Source organism: Taudactylus pleione, unplaced genomic scaffold, assembly GCF_031769625.1.
Source record: "Taudactylus pleione unplaced genomic scaffold, aTauple2 ptg000053l, whole genome shotgun sequence".
Taxonomy (NCBI): domain Eukaryota; kingdom Metazoa; phylum Chordata; class Amphibia; order Anura; family Myobatrachidae; genus Taudactylus; species Taudactylus pleione.
In genome coordinates, this window is record NW_028284455.1 from 17,392,813 (window position 1) to 17,410,261 (window position 17,449).

General features: G+C 42.9%; 1 protein-coding gene and 1 pseudogene across 1 annotated transcript in view; both read left to right on the forward strand.

The window, feature by feature from the left end:
* LOC148535285 (ubiquitin-conjugating enzyme E2 E2) overlaps positions 1-17,449 on the forward strand; it is a 317,853-nt gene that overhangs the window by 119,809 nt on the left and 180,595 nt on the right. The gene's annotated exons all lie outside the window — the stretch shown is intronic.
* Positions 587-13,055, forward strand: LOC148535286 (uncharacterized; annotated as a pseudogene).

The window sequence follows — 17,449 nt, forward strand, 5'->3', positions numbered from 1 at the left end:
ACGGGGGGTAAGTCTTCCTTCCTTCCGTCGGTTGCTCCAGCTCCCAGGAGATCTTATAATGGACCTTCCTTTCAGTCCTTTCGTGCGCCACATTCCTTTCATGGTAGAGCCAGAGGTGCTCCCACGCAACATAGAGGTGGCAGAGGTAGAGGTCGTCCACACCCTGTTGCACGTAGACCAGAGCCTAAACCAGCGGAAAAGCAGGTGGCATGACGGTCTTCCGTCCCACCTGGGACCTCCTGCAGTAGGAGCCCGCCTGAAAGATTTTCAACAGGTTTGGAACCAGACCTCTACAGAACCGTGGATCCGCAGACTAATTTCCCTGGGGTACCGAATAGACTTCGAAGTCCCCCCTCCACCTCGGTTCTTCACCACAAGTCTGCCAACGCCTGCAAGCAAGGCCAAGGTTTTACAGGAGGCTATCCAGTCTCTAGTAGTATCATCTGTACTAGTTCCGGTCCCGGAACATCAGAGAGGTTTGGGGTTTTACTCGAACCTGTTTGTAGTACCAAAACCAGATGGCTCGGTCAGGCCTATCTTAAACCTCAGGTCTTTGAACCTGTATCTGAAGATTTATCGCTTCAAAATGGAGTCTCTGCAGTCAGTCATAGCGAGCTTGGAACCAGGGGAGTTCCTATTATCCATGGATATCAAGGATGCCTATCTCCATGTCCCCATTTGGGAACCTCACCAGGCTTTTCTGCGTTTCACCATTTTGAAGGATCATTATCAGTTTCGGGCATTGCCGCTCGGGTTATCCTCGGCTCCCCGCGTCTTTACCAAACTCATGTCAGCAGGAGTGAACATAATCCCTTATTTGGACGACCTGTTAATCAAGGCTCCATCGGTATCTCTTCTATCAAATCAGGCCTTACTGACATATCAGACCCTAATCCAACACGGTTGGATAATCAACTTCAAAAAATCACATCTCACTCCGTCCCAGAAACTTCTTTTTCTGGGCATGATCTTGGATACGACCTCACAACGGGTTTTTCTTCCATTAGGCAAGGCCCGGGATATCCGGTTGTTAGTTCAGCTGGTCCTCAGAACAAGGAAGGTGTCCCTGCTTCTTTTTCTGCGCCTCTTGGGGAAGATGGTAGCAGCTTTCGAGGCGCTACAGTTCGGTCGATTCCACTCCAGGGAGTTTCAGCTGGAACTGCTATCACAGGGGTCAGGGTCTCATCTGCTTCTTCATCGACAGATCCGTCTGAGCCCCGGTACCAGAGTGGCCCTTCTTTGGTGGACGCAATCCACCAATCTGTTAGCGGGCAGAAGATTCGGAGTGTGGGACTGGATCATTATAACAACAGATGCCAGCCTTCGAGGTTGGGGAGCTGTAGTCCTCGATCATCACTTTCAGGGTCGATGGTCCCATCTAGAACAGAAGTGGCCGATAAATGTGTTGGAACTCAGAGCGATTTACAATGCTCTGATAGAGGCAACAGACTTGCTAAAGGCTCGTCCGGTAAGAGTTCAGTCCGACAACGCGACGGCCGTCGCTTACATCAACCGCCAAGGAGGAACTCGGAGTCGCATGGCTATGCGGGAAGTAACTCAGATCCTTCGGTGGGCCGAAAGACAGTCAGTAATCCTGTCGGCAGTAAAGAACTCGGGATCCGCAGGCAGCAGAGGTAGACGCCCTGACAAGTCCGTGAATCTACGACTTCGTTTACATTTTCCCTCCGATTCCGCTTCTTCCTCGTCTTCTAAAAAGGATAAAACAAGAAACAGTCTCTGTAATTCTTGTAGCTCCGAACGGGCCTCGGAGAAGTTGGTTCTCGGACCTTCGGTCCCTATTGTCAGACGATCCGTGGCCCCTTCCTCTACGCCCGGATCTTCTACTGCAGGGCCCATTCGTACACCCCAATTTAGCGCAACTGCGTTTAACGGGGTGACTCTTGAAACCGATATCCTAAGACGCAGGGGCATCCCGGACGCGGTTATTCCCACCATGCTACGCGCCAGGTAACCAGTTTCGGCTGCGCATTATCATCGCATCTGGCGTGCTTATATCTCATGGTGTTCTAGTCGGGGTCTTCCGTCTAGAATTTTTCGGTTGTCCCGGTTTCTACTTTTCCTTCAGACTGGTCTGGATTCTGGTCTTCGGCTAGGAACTCTAAAGGTGCAGGTTTCTGCCCTTTCCATTTTCTTTCAACGAAAATTGGCCCTCATTCCTGAGGTGCAGACGTTTCTTCAAGGAGTCTTGCGGGTGCAGCCTCCTTTTGTACCTCCGATAGCTCCCTGGGACCTAGACTTAGTGCTTCGGTTTCTTCAGTCGCCCATGTTTGAACCTTTGGAGGAGGTTGATCTTAAGTACTTGTCTTGGAAGACTGTCCTCCTCCTGGCTCTCGCTTCGGCTCATCGAGTTTTGGAATTGGGTGCTCTGTCCTGTCGGCCACCGTACCTTGTGTTTCATGCTGATAGGGCGGAACTCCAGACGGTAGCCTCCTTTCTTCCCAAGGTTGTGTCGGCTTTTCATATCAATCAGCCTATTGTCGTACCGTCGTTGCGGGAGGACTCTGGTGGATCTTCTACCTTGGATGTGGTTAGGGCTCTCCGCATCTATGTTGCCAGGACGGCATCTCTCCGTAAATCTGAGTCGCTTTTTGTCCTCTATGATGCTGTTCGGAGGGGTTGGCCGGCATCTAAGCAGACTTTGGCACGTTGGATCCGGCTGACTATTCATCAGGCTTATAATAGTGCTGACCGTCATCCTCCTTCCTCCATTTTGGCTCATTCCACACGTTCTGTGGGTGCGTCATGGGCGGCCGGTAGAGGAGCCTCCATGTCACAATTGTGCCGTGCGGCTACTTGGTCTTCAGTTCACACGTTTGTCAAGTTTTACAAGTTTGATACGTTTGCTACTTCGGCATCCCGTTTTGGCCGCCTTGTCCTGCAGGCGCCGCAGAGCGCTCCCGCCCGTGGGGAAAACTTTGGGACGTCCCCAGCGTAAGCACCTCCAGTGTCCCCTAGTGGATGAAAGAGAAAATGGGATTTTGGTACCTACCGGTAAATCCTTTTCTCTGATTCCACAGGGGACGCTGGACGCCCACCTCTGCGCTCTTAGCCTGCCTGTTCGGTTTGTTCCGTATGTGGTATGTTTTGATTTATTGTGTGTTTTTCTCTCCCTTTTACTCTTTGTTCTCCATCTCCTCTCGGTCTTCATTTTCTAAACTGAGGGCTGGTGGGGCATAGAGGGGGAGGAGCTTCACACTTCTAAATTATTTAAAGTGCCGGCTCCAGCTATCCACGCCTCTATACCCCAGCGTAAGCACCTCCAGTGTCTCCTGTGGAATCAGAGAAAAGGATTTACCGGTAGGTACCAAAATCCCATTTTTCATTGAAATATGAATATGTAGCCTCATCACTGGGTAGGAATTAGTGATGTACCGCAGTGATTTATATTTACTGACTTTATACCCAATTGCCATTCACCAAATATGTCATCCAGACCCTGGATTGTGGAGGCTGGTCTATTCTTTTGGGAGCTATGGAGTGGTCCTGGAAATGTAAGCAGCAATGTCACTTGGTTTTAGTGAATGGAAAGGTCATATTAGGGAAAAAAGTAAACGTACACTAAAAATATTCATATTGATTTTGCAATAATATATTTTTGTAAACCAAAAGCTGACAAAGTTCTGAAGATCATCTTTTGAAACAGCTGTGTGTCAATGTGTTCCAACCTATGATAGCAATGTATATAGCATTTCATTAGAGAATGAAGTAATTATGTTTTAGTTGTTCCTGTTATGGATTGATTGTACTCTAGTGGAAGACAATGTGTTTACAGCATTTTCAGTGTAATTTCCTGAGAAATACTAGGCCAGAGGGTGCTATTCATCTCATTCAGTGAGCTATGAGTTGTTCCTTGTTTTTAGCAGATTGTAGTAAATCTTTCTTTAATATTTATTCTGGTGGCAATTATTGGTTTGCATTTTTTAGTCCTAATTTAAGTTATTTGCAATAGAAATATGTATATAGAGAGGAAAGCAATACTACAGAGGTTGTTACTTTTGTTAAACCTGTGGGGAACAAGTGTTTTTACACATAGTGAAGTTTTACACAACAGAAAATGTGGACAATTTTTCTTAAATAAAGTAAATTTTGTTTAATTAAATTAAGTACAGTTGAAATGTGCTAGTTCTATATAAAAAAAGAGAGGAAAGGGAAAAGTTATATAAATACAAAACTCAATTTGTAATCTATATTTTCATATTGCAACTGGAATAAAGAAAAAAAGCAACAATTTCCTAACTTAAACTAAAGCATTATAGAAATGTAAGAAATGTTTGCTTATTTGACAGCAATACTAGTTCATTTTATTTTTTAGTCCAAAATGAAAGTGGTGGCATTTCCTCAGAGTGCGATGTTTCATGTTTAAAGTGATCCTGCTTTCTATATACAGGCAGTGATTATATGGTAATGGTGATAACAGTCCATGGTAAATTGACTGGGTGCGTTCTAATGAAAACACAGCCTATTTAATAGCTGCACACTATATTCAAGCGACATGCATGTACTAAGATAATTATTTTATTACATGAGATATATAATCGTTATCCTGAATATTCTTTGGTACAATTGCAACAATAATTACAGATAAAAATATTAGATGAACTAATTGACTATTTACTACACTACACAAACTTTTGGTCCTGATTCACACACTTTTTGGAGGTTCTTCCATTGCTTTGGTATGGCAGTGTATTGGCATAGTTTATAGGGTCATACCGCCTAAAATTCTTGTTGCAATTGAATAAGTGAAACGTACAATAATGCCTTGGTACTCATGGATAATAAAAACTTACTTGCTGCTGAGTGATATTTGTTATATATCACACTTGCTGGCAATCCTAATTTGCATTTACAGTCCGTGATTTAGAGATTCTAACTAAGGAATGTGTCTTCTTTTTTTTTCAATCAACTGCACAATGCAATGTGAATTATTTGGTATCTCTTAATAAAACACTGACTCCAACCACCTGTCATCATTTCGGTTACTTTAAGTACAGACACCATCTAGGCTCTTAAGGGAGGGAGATGAGTATTTAATCAGCAGCACCAGCTCCCCACTTGAACAAGATAACAGTCCTACATGATATGAGAAGTGGGGGCTGATATAATAGATACCAATTATTTCTGAAACAGTTTTGCATAATTGCGTGATGATGGGTTGACAAATACAGTTATGAGATGGACCAGGTCAACTCGTAAAGCACATTGTAACAATAAAGCTTCACAGTGTTTGTGTATTACATGTGAAAGCATGCTCTGTATTTCCTGCAAATATCTTTCTATCTATAGTATTGCCACCTGGCTTGTCCATGTACATGTATTCACCCTTTAGTTGGGTTTGCTCCTATCTCTAAATTAGGATCAATATTAGTAAATCTGTATACTTGGTCAGTTTGGCCTCAGATATGAGACTGGAAAATGCACTGATGCCAGTTTGTATAAGAAAACAATTTTAGGGGAACCGAGTGCCCAGTGCGGTTATCCATTGATGGGGAGAGGTCCGATGGTGCACATCAGCAGCAGAGGTCCAATTGTGGTCATTGTCTCTTACATACACCAAATATGGGAATTCCTTAATTATTCATTCACTGGGGGCGATTCACTATAGATATATATATAATATGTAGAGCCAAAAGTCATTGGATAGCAGTATGTAAAGGTATTGGTAGGTGGCCTATTCAGCCTTACATTCAGGATGAATTTACATACCTTAAGGATACTACAATGCTATTGAAGACATTAAACAATTTCCAAGAGTTATCTGATCGGCTGTATGTCTGCACAGCTGATGTACAAAGTTTGTACACAAGCATTCCCCATGTGGAGGATTTGCTGGCTGTTGAAAAGTTCATTTCACACAATGCATTATGCAAAGGTCCTCCGGTTGAGTTTTTCCTTAAATTAGTTGAGCGTACATTGAAATGCAACTATTTTTATTTTGATGGGCACTTCTTTATTCAATGGGGTCAGCTCTGGCCTCTTCCTTTGCGAACAGTTACATGTTCATTGTAGAAAAACAATTGTTCTTTGAAGATGAGTTGATTCGCCAACATGTGCTATTGTTTTTTCGTTACATTGACGATTTGGTTATTTTATGGACAGGTCCTGAACATGTTTTGAGAGAGTTATTTGTACAACACAATCAGTTAGTACATCCGATTAAATTTACTTTCCACATTGATAAAGAAACTGTACACTTCCTTGATGTGACCATTACACGCAGACAGGGTAAATTAGTGACTTCCCTGTTTACTAAAGTGACCAATCGTAACAATCTATTAGCTTTCAATAGTTGTCACCCCAGGCCTTTTAAACAGGGGTTACCTTTCTCACAGTTTTTGAGATTACATAGAATTTTGAGTGATGAAGAGGAATTGAAGGCTCAATTAGATTTGATGGTTCAGAAATGTCTCCTCAGAGGTTATCCTTTTGAATGTTTTTCTCATTCAAAGGAATAAAGTTTTAGGCCTCACTAGAGACGAAACATTGTCTTCAAGCAAATCCAAAATTAAGCAACAAGTGATTCCATGGGTAAATCACTTTAACTCCTCCAGTGATGTGGTACGCAAACGGAGTAGACAATACCGGCCTATTGTAACCAGCTATCCTAGATTAAAATCCTTCGAGAACGTCTACATTATGCCCTGTTATAGTGTTCACTCTAGGTCCGGCAGCAGGCAGGGGCGCCAGACCTAGAGCTAGGGCACTTCTGCGCTGGCCCGAATAGGGGGTGTGGCCAAAGAAAAAGGGGCGTGTCTTTATGACGCGTCCCCTTTTCGCAACTCCTGGGGGCGTGCCCAGCACTTATGGACATGCCGGGCAGCCCCCAAGCGCTGAGTTCATAGTGAATGGATGCCGGATGCGTTTTCACCACCCGCGGGACACTGTGACCCGCGGGTGGAGACAGAACCCGCAGGCTGTCTCAGCGGGACGCTGCGCTGGAGGGCAGGGTGCTTTCAGCCCTTCAGAAATAGGGCAGGGCGTGGCGCCCCACAAAAACAGCCTAGTAGGAACGCTACTGTTATACTAGGGGCAGGAATCTCAGAGATTTGTTAGTCAAATCTGATTGACAGATTCCAAGAATGCAATGACGAGCTTTCTGCCTATTAAGAAAACAGGGTGCTTTAGGTGTCCTAATTGCACGACTTGCAATTATATGATTAGTGGTAATTCTTTCAGACATCCTACCACAGGCAAACCTATCATGATTAAACATTATGTCACATGTAGTTCGAAGTTTGTGATCTGCATGATCACTTGCCCGTGCAGTAAGAATTACATCGGAAAAACAGAACGCATGTTCAAAGAGCGGATGGCACTGCATCGCAGTGCCATCAGGATAGCCCTATTGAAAAAGTCCAGCGACCAGCTGGCCGCTAGGCACTTTTTAGATGCGAATCATAGTCTGGCCTCCCTACATTATCGCATCATTGACCATGTCCCGGCATGGAAAAGGGGAGGTGATAAATCTCGCCAACTACTTCAATTAGAATCCAAATGGATTTTCAGATTGGGAACCCTGTCTCCTGTAGGGTTAAATGAATTGTTGGGATTACATGCTTTTTTGTATTGATTTGATGTTAATGCTGTATGTCTACACATGATTTCATTCCTCACACATTCAGGTTCTGTTATGTGGCATGTATGGCCTTTGCAGGGTTTCTAAGATGATACCACACCATGTGTTACTTTGTTGCTCTGCAGTGTTCAATGTATCTATTTGTAATATGTCTTGCTAAGCCTCTGTTACATTGATATGCTGTTTTACAATACTGTTCTATTATCTTGCAAAGATATTTGCAGTTAGGGTTTGATTGCTTTTGGTGTTGGATTATTGCACTTTGATTTTGCGCTGTGCAGCTGTGTTGCACACAGACTTCTGGCAATGTCACGTGGTGTTTTGCATATAAAGGGTGTTTATGTATCTACTTCCTCATCCTGACGAAAGAATCAATAAAGATTCTGAAACGTTGAGACGTCACCTGGCTCTATGGAGTTTGTGAAAGTTGTCTGAGTGCCGCCTCAATTTGCTGTATATCCTGGGTGTGTCCGGCTCGGGCCGGCACACAGGAGGAGGGCGACGGATGCAGTTGTTTGTTAACAGCCATTTCACAGCATATTGGATAGCAGTATGTAAAGGTATTGGTAGGTGGCGTCACCATACTGTCATGTCTTGAAAATGCCCAGACTTGTAATTTGACATCTCAATCTACGGTGTCACTTGTGTACTGGGAATACCTCATGGAAGGCATTACCAATCACCATAAACAGAGCAGTGGCCCACCACGGGTGCTTAATGATTGTGACCAGCGGCGTCTGGCAGAATTGTCTGTGGTCAAAGAGAAGCCACACTGGCTCAAATCACATTCACATCAAATGCAGGAGGTACCAGATGCATATCCAGCAGGTCAGTGTAGCATTCTTTAGCTTCCATGGGATATGGGAGCAATAGACCCACCAGAGTGCACCTTTTAACACTATGACACCAGACACCATGTGAGGTCACTAATTGGACCCTCTAGAAGTGGCAACATTGTTTCATGGTCCAATGAGTCACGGTTCCAGTTGTTTTGGTAGGGTTCAGGTGTGGTGCAGAGCTCATTAGGCCATGGACCCCAATTGTCAAGGAAGCACCATGCAGGCTGCTGGTAGTTCCATAATGGTGTGAGGTGTGTTCACGTGGCAGAGGGTTGGGTACCCTGATCTGCCTGAACACATCATTGACCAATAATTGCTACGTTGCATTGCTTGATGACCATTTGCAGACCTTTCAGGACCTTATGTACCCCCACAACGATTGAATATTCCAGCAGGATAATGCACAGTGTCATTGGACTCAAGTTGTCCAGAATTGGTTCGAGAAGCAATCTGGAGAGTTCTGGCAAATGGTGTGGCCACCATATTTGCCCAAAATTAACCCAATCAAGCATTTGTAGGACGTGGTGGAGAGGTCCATTCGCACCCAAGATCCTGCACCTACAAATATCAGGGAGCTGTGGGAAGCTATTCAGATGGCATATATATATGTATATATATATATATATATATATATATATATACATAGGTACAGCTATACCCGGCACTCCTGTGATGTAAACGAATGCTCCGGTGCCATCCTGGGGTGGAGAACCCATGCACATGATACCAAACTAGGCGGCACTCAGGAGTCTGTAGTACAGTGTATAAAAGTCCTTTATTCAGCCGACGTTTCGGGAGCTACCCCGTCCCTGATGACGGGGTAGCTCCCGAAACGTCGGCTGAATAAAGGACTTTTATACACTGTACTACAGACTCCTGAGTGCCGCCTAGTTTGGTATCATATATATATATATGTATATATATGTATATATATATATATGTATATATATATAATGTGCCATTTACCATACTTTCCCTTTAAATCAGGACACTCATGATTTAGGTTCAGTTTTCGTGGCTGATTAAAACCAGGTGAAATGCAGGCTTCTAGGGGATGGTATGAAATGCCTATATATTTAACTATGAAAGATGGCAGCCTCCTTTGTTGTACATCTGTTCAGAGTGAGTCAATCTGACAAAGTGATAGACATGCGGTGCCAAGCGGAGGTGTAATTTAGATTAGTTAGATGGCACAAACTACTAAAATATTAATGGGTGGGATTTCACCATTTTGTCTGTACTATGCCCTCTCCCATGCTGTTACTGTGACATTTGAATGCCACCTTTCAAGGGAATATGAATTATGTGGTTGTTCAAAGAATACTAAATAAGAAAAGATATCCTTTCAATGACGTAGAGTGAAATAAATTGTTTACGTTGTATGAACACCTGGATTTATTTAGGTAATTATTCATCAGGAAGTTATTTACTCAAGCAACTGATTTATACTGACCTACTAGCTGAATCAGTGTAGGCTAATTCCACTTAAAGTGAATAGTTTCCTCATGTTTGTAAAGCACCTGAGTAAAAGACACCCTGCACAAAGGAACTTAATTCCATGCATTTTTGTGTGGGCATGGCGGAGTGAAAATAAAATACCAACAATTAACTCCATTGAAACAGGAATGAGGCTAAAAAATGAAGTAGGCTAATTACTTGCAGTTTCCAAACAATAATGTGACAAAACATCTCCCAGATAGGTGACTGTCCATAGCTAGAACAAACAGCCTTGTAAAGCACATATTGTTTTTGGATAATATATTTTAGTTTAAAGTTCCGTACCATTTAGTGCCTTATTTTCTTTCATAATTTTGTGTATTCTCAGGTATAATAGCTGCATTATATCTGTGCAGATCTAATCTAGCAATGATTGAAGCAATCATGTTGGTAATTAGTCATATGTATTTTATGGAATAGCGTGCATTATGCTTAAATTATTGCAGCAAAACAATTAAAGTGTATTTTATGACCCACAAAATGATAGCACTGTTACAATTAAGCTGAAACACTATTATGCTATAAGCAAACACTGGTTTGATCATCTGGGACTCATGATAATTATCACCTGGCAATTTTGTTTCAAAAACTATTATTGTGCATTTGGGCAGAAGCTAATGTGTTAAGCCAATTACAATCGTGTATCGCACTGCTGTAATCAAGCTAAGCTCCTTGGTGAATCCCACTTAATCACCCTGCAATACGTTTTCTGTAAGCATTGCATATTATTCTGTTTATACTAAAGCTCTGTGATTGCTAAATTACTTTATGTAGGTTAGGAACACCAACTTCTGGGAGGAGGTTTGAAATTTAAGCAGGATAGTTCTCCTTCACAACCTTAAATACTGTAGTCAAAATTGTTAAAACTACTAAAACAGTTGGTAGCATTCATCTGATAAACTTGGCTAAAAGTAGCCCTTCTTATAAAACATGTATCCTTTGTCGGCATTGAATTAAAAAGCTAAAAAAAAAATGAGATGTATTTATTTTCTAAAACAATAGATGTTTCTCTTTCTGCTGTATCAAAGTAGAATAGAAAGTCAGTGCTTGCTAAATTATAATTGTCTAGTAGGTGCCAACATAGTACTCTGCTCTATAAATTAAGGGGATCACAATACAAATGATATATAATGACATAACACAAAAGTTGATCCTGCCCAAACGAGATTACGGGGGGAGAAGCATTGATAAATAAGGTAACAGAATAACAATTGAAGCTGTATGTGAAGAACCCATAGTTAGAGGAGCAGTTCCTTACAACTGTGCTAGTCTCAGACTCCAGCTACTTGGTGTAATAGCAGATACATCGCTTGTTTCTGGCTCTGGTCAGTTAATAATTACAGGCAAGCTGTCATCTCCAGGTAATTAGAACTAAGGTTTAGTGTATATAATAACATATATATATATATATATATATATATATACATATATATATATCTCCAAGAAAGAAGAGAAAGGGCGCTCTAATGTACAAAATATAAAATATATTAAAATACAAAATGTGTAAATAATACAAACTGAATAATTAAAAATCAACAATTAATGCAGCAATGAAGCTACTTCAATGATCAGTCCTGGATGTCGACACAAAGGATGAATCTCCCTTTCGTTTCCCAGAGAGTAGATTTATTGAGTCCTTTGTTGGTCTTTAAATAATTTTGTAGAGGTCATTTCCTGTTTTCATGGTTAGCAATGATTCCTTGTAATGTTGCTTCAAAATACCATCAAACACTAGTCAAAATACGATGGAGACCCAACGCGTTTCGTCCCCACATGGGACTTCATAAGGGGTACACCATCAAATGACTGTATTATCAGTCCTATTAATAGTCAGGAAAATGTGAACACTGATCAAACGATTCTAAGATCTGTTTGCGGAGAATAAACTGGAGTAGACACACTTTATATAGTGGATGGATTTATACTCCCAGGTAAGGATTGCTCAGAAGCAATAATCCTGTTCCAAAAGACTTTTGCAGCAGACTGAAACACTTGTCAGCAGTATTTTGCAGGAGTGGAACAGTGTTGGGTACATATCAGTATCATTAATAGTTTTAGCGCAAATAATAGGTTATCTTTGTATATGTGTGTGTATATATATACATATATATATATATATATATATGTGTGTGTGTGTCTCGCTAAATATTTTTCCAAAGAAAAATGTAATCTAAACACTATGGGGCATATATGTATCAAAGCTAGATGTGAGATAAAATTGTGAGATATAAATCACCAACCAATCAGCTCCAAACTATCATTTCTTAAACACAGCCTGCAAAATGTAAGTTAAAAGCTGATTGGTTGGTGATATATATCTAGCAATTTTATCTCACATCAAGCTTTCATATGCCCCTTTGTATTAAACATAAACACTAATCTCAGCTTCATTAAGTGAATACTGAGCAGTGAATGTCTGTTTATAAGAGGGGAAGCCAAACACAGTACGGCCCCCGGCCACGATCCTCCGGAGCTCCGGATATCATTGTCCAGACTCCAGAGATCACTGCCAGGCCGCCCCCCACTACAGCTGCATATGATCATTGGAGTGCAGACAGCAGTGGCACACAAGGTCTAGGTGGCTGCGGCAGCACAAGGACAGGACTCAGACACAGAAGAGGTAAGTAATATAAGGGTTTCTCTGGGCTTGCACTTAAGGGGGGGACTTTGAGCTGGCACTTGAGTCGGAGTGTTCTGGACTGAAGAGGAGGAAACTCTAGGCTGGGTTCTAAGTGTGGGAATTATAAAAGAGTTTGGATGCCCCTAGTTTATAATGTTACTAGTATGTTTTTTACCCATTGTACATGGGTCTGCTCCCAAACTGCTGCTACTTACTCTGTGTAATCTGCTATGGTCAGTCCTTTGCTGCAGTTGGAGCCGCAGAGTTGTGCCCCAGCTCCCCCTGCTCATGTCAGTCTCTGGACATTTAGCGCATTATCTCTATATGTATAAAATAAAGTCCTCGGTTTAGGGGGTCTGTCTGTTCGGGCTATTCTTTTGAACCACTGGACGGATTTTGATTTCACTATTCTTTACAGCATTGGTTTCATGAACCATTCATCTGTGACAAAAGGGAACCAAGCAGTGATGATGATAGTGAAGCAAGTCACAGAAAAAAATAGTGCACCATGCGGCTGTATAGGAGCTGGCCAGGGTAATAAAACAGCAAGAGAGCATCTGAAATGAAGCAAGTCACAGAAAACACTATTGTGCTGTATGAGTGATTGACTGGTGCTGCAACCAAGGGCTGCACTCTGATTGGCTCTCTGAGACAGCGAGAGCCAATCAGAGAGAGCAATGTGCCCTGTTGCTAAGCAGCAGCCTACAGAGGGGAGGAAGTCGGGGACTGAGTAGGGTCACGTCTGAGGCAGACAGAGTGAGAGACAGCTTCCAATGAACCCATTAATATGCCATGATGCAGACATCGTAGCCAGGGAGATGCCAGGAGACCTAGTTGTTAGGAATTTTTTTAAAAAAGAAACAATCTTCAGATCACCATCAAATGATTTCCATTCAGTAGTGGCAAACATCGGACTGCCACCATCAAATGGTAAAATTACTACCATCAGGACAAAAACATAGATGATTAGTAACCATCATATTCCAATGTCCATCCCTATGCTGAACCTGCAGGCAGACTCCGGCCACCATTCCTCCACTGTGAAGTGCTTGCTCCAGCATGATGTTACGGGTCAGTCACATGCCCTCCGTGAACAGGAGGCACCTCCCATGGAAGTCAGCACTGTTCTCTGACAGGGACACCATGGTGAAGGAAGCTCAGCAGGAAGCCCAGGAAATACAGGGTACATTGTGCAAAGAGGACATTGGTATTCGCCATGTTTGGCAGCTGGGGAGGGGTGCACATGGAGGCTGCGGAAATATGCAGAGATGCCCCAGCCCTAGGGACATGCTGCTGATATTGCTTACGGTAGCTGCAATACAAATTTCTCATCCATGATCCTCCTGCACTTCCCAGCACATCCCAGTGGCCGGGCCCCAGCCAGCTGCAGGGTAGCAGCTGTGGAGGTTGTGGTAACACTGGTGAGATGTAGGGGGCAGGAGTGAGATGTAGGGGACTGTGTTGAAATGGTGTAGGTTGTTTTGTAGCTGTTGACTTTGGTGAGATGAGTGCAAAGCCAGGGTGGGTCGCTAGTTATATAGATAATAAGCATCAATTAATTTTCTCAGCTGACTGTTTTGTAATATTGTATGAAAAAGCTCATTCTGACCTCCAAAATAAGTTAATTATATATTTTGTTGTCCTCCCCCACTTTTCCCTTTACTGAAGAGTGGTAGCCAATTGTACAAATCATGAGAACCCTCTATGCATGTAATTCTCCTTTATTCATATCTGGTGTCTCACTGTTCACATAAACCATCATGAAAATATTCTGACTGTTTTGTGCACCTTTAGACTTTTGCATTCGGCCAGGATTAGAAATCACCCAGGACAAGGTGAAGCTGCTATAGCTATGAGCACTGCAAAGAATACAGCATGAAAAGTATTATTATTATCATTATCCTTTATTTATATGGCGCCATTTTTATGCAGTGAACGACCAACGATGCGCGTTCCCACATGAACGATATCTATGATCGTCTGTACATGCAGGCCAATTTGCACGATATCATCAACTTTGCCTGTTCAGAGATGTGGCAGGATGACGTCACTGAAAGATATCTTTCAAGTTGGTGGTACAGATCGTACAGTGTGTATGCAGCTTTACAGTACAAGACAATACAGGACAAGTACTTGATATACAAACATTGCTGCAACAGTGGTCATAACACTCAAGTAGCAAGTGACATAAGCACATTGGGAAGAGGGCCCTGCTTGGGAGGATATACAGTCGGGAAACCGGCTGCCTTAATGCCGGCAACCGGCTTCCCGACTGTCATATCCCGGCGTGGGTGAAATGCCCGGCATCTATATCTAGACGCCTGTCATTTCCCCGACGCCGGGAGACAGGCGCCCGGCATCCCGATATCGAAGAGATGCCGGATGCCGCGAGCGGACAGCCGCAGGGGGGGAGGGTTAGGTTTAGGGCACCCGGGGGAGACTTAGGGATAGGCACCCCCCCCCTGGGAGTGTTAGGCTAGGGGAGGGAGGGTTAGGGTTAGCCCCCCCAGGTGGGGCTTAGGGTTAAGTACCCCCCCGGGGGAATTAGGTTTAGGCAACCCCCTCGGGGGACTTACCGTAGGTTTAGGCAGCGGGGAAGGGGGGGTTAGGGTTAGGCACTTAGAGGGGGGATTAGGATTAGGCACCCCTAAGGTGGGTTAGGGAGGTTAGGTTAGTTTTTACTTACCTTTAGGGTGATCGGGATTTCCCACGCTGTCGGGCTTCCGCTGCCGGGCTCTGCTGATCTGTCGGGCTGCCGCAAATCGAACTGCCGGCCATGCGGCAGCCGGGATTCCATACCGATTCCCTTGTGAGAGCTTACATTCTAAAGGATAGGGGCAGACAGATGGTTGACACAGATGGGGTAGATAGTGAGCATGGGAGTGGATGAGAGATGGAAGGCTTTGAGGAAGAAGTGGGTCTTTAGAGCCTGCTTGAAGTTTTGCAGAGAGGTGTAGAGTCTGACAGGGAAAGGTAGAGAATTCCAGAGGTAGGGAGCAGCACGTGCAAAAGCAAAACTGATCAATGGGTCCTAATGTATGCATTTCTGTCTTTGCAGTTTCCCCCATATTGAAGGCTATGTATAAATGAATCCCATTTGTCATCTTACAACATATATTATACTGGACGGATATGATTAGTGGGGACCTGTGCTATAGACATCATACTTGCCAACTCTCCCTGAATGCCGTGACCGCGTCACTTGGCTCTGCCCCGCTACACAATGCAGAATTGTAAAGCAGGGGGGCTATAATAACTCGATTCAGCGCCCACTTCGGGCTGTGTGAGGTAAGGTAGGCGGCCAGCTACTTGCCCGCATATCCAGGTGGCATTGAGCACCACCTGATTTTCAGTAGCCTCTCGGCCATTTCGGGAGAGTAGGCAAGTATGGTACACATCCACTATAAAGCCGCACTCAAACGTGTTGCTTTCACAACCTCCCTGAAATCCTTTTTCAAAAGTAGGCAAGCATGATACACATACAGTAAAGTGCTGGATTGAAACTATTGTGTTAACAGTCGATAAGATTGAATATTTAATGCTGCACTCCCAGATAGCCCTGGGAATTATTACTGTTAAATATAGCTGTGGAGGGGGTTGTAAGTAGAACTTGCAATAAGATGCAGTCTTCATGTTGCTCGCTTCTTATTGGTCAACGAGGTAACCCTACCCGGCTCCAGCATTACAGTGACCTGCAATGGTTTTTGCCTGTGGTAGGGTCATTTTTTTCAGTACCTGCCAATGCAGCCGTAATTGTGCCATAGAAAGAGTGCTGTGAATGGATTAACATTTAAATTTTTTTTTTCCCTACTTTAGTGCTGAATAATGGAGACATATGGGTCTATGTATCAAGCAGTGGAGAAGTTGCCTATATCAACCAATCTACTTTGAAGTAGCATTTATCAAGTACAGTGTATAAAATAATAGGTAGGAACTAATTGGTTGCTATGGGCAACTTCTCCACTGGTCCGTTTCTCCATGCTGTTCACTGCTTGATAGGTAGACCCCATATTCTAGTAGTACAGAGATTTGGCAAGCTCTGCTTCCCCAAATAGATCCCTAGATATTACAGCACAATGACAGAGATTACCACCTGGGGTCTCATGGTTATAAATACAGTTAAGACTTGCAGAGAAAGACTGTTTTAATCATTTCACGTCTGCTATTGTTCTTTGGCAGTGTAACCTGTACTGCTGAAATGTTATTTGTGAAAATGTGCATGCGTTTCTCACAGAGTCGTCATTTCTGCTGGTTGGTGATAGCCAGAGAGCACATGCTGGGAAGCTGCATGCGTTCCTCTATAACAAGTAAAGAGGTGCCTTCTCCAAGTGTGATTTGTATTTATAAACTCGCAGGGTCACTTTGACTTTCACTACTACAGGCAAAATGCAAAGCTGATGCTATATGCAGGGCCCTGGACTACATATGCATTTTTAAAATAACAGAAACCACAAATAATTTTTAGTAGCATTGGCTAAATGTTACCCTTATTTTGTTACTTCCATACTCCAAAGCCTGTGTTTGGTGTGATGAGGTTTCTAAAGGTGCATACACACACGATGATTTTTTGAACGATTATCGTTTAACGATAATCGCTTTAAAAAATCGTTCACTTTCTGATTCAAACGATGAACGATTATTGTTCATGCGCGTTCACGTTTGTAGTTCAGTCAGACTTGTCAACTCAACGATTTTCATTAAGTTAATATGCAAAAATCGTTTGTAGTTCATAAAAATCGTTCATTACATTTAAATGAACATAGTAAATGAACAACTTTAGTAAACGAATTTAGTTCATTTTTTCAAGGTAGAAAATCGTTTACTAAAATCCTTCATTAACTCAATCGTTGTGTGTGTATGCAGCTTTAGAGAAAGTTATTGGATATCTTACCACAC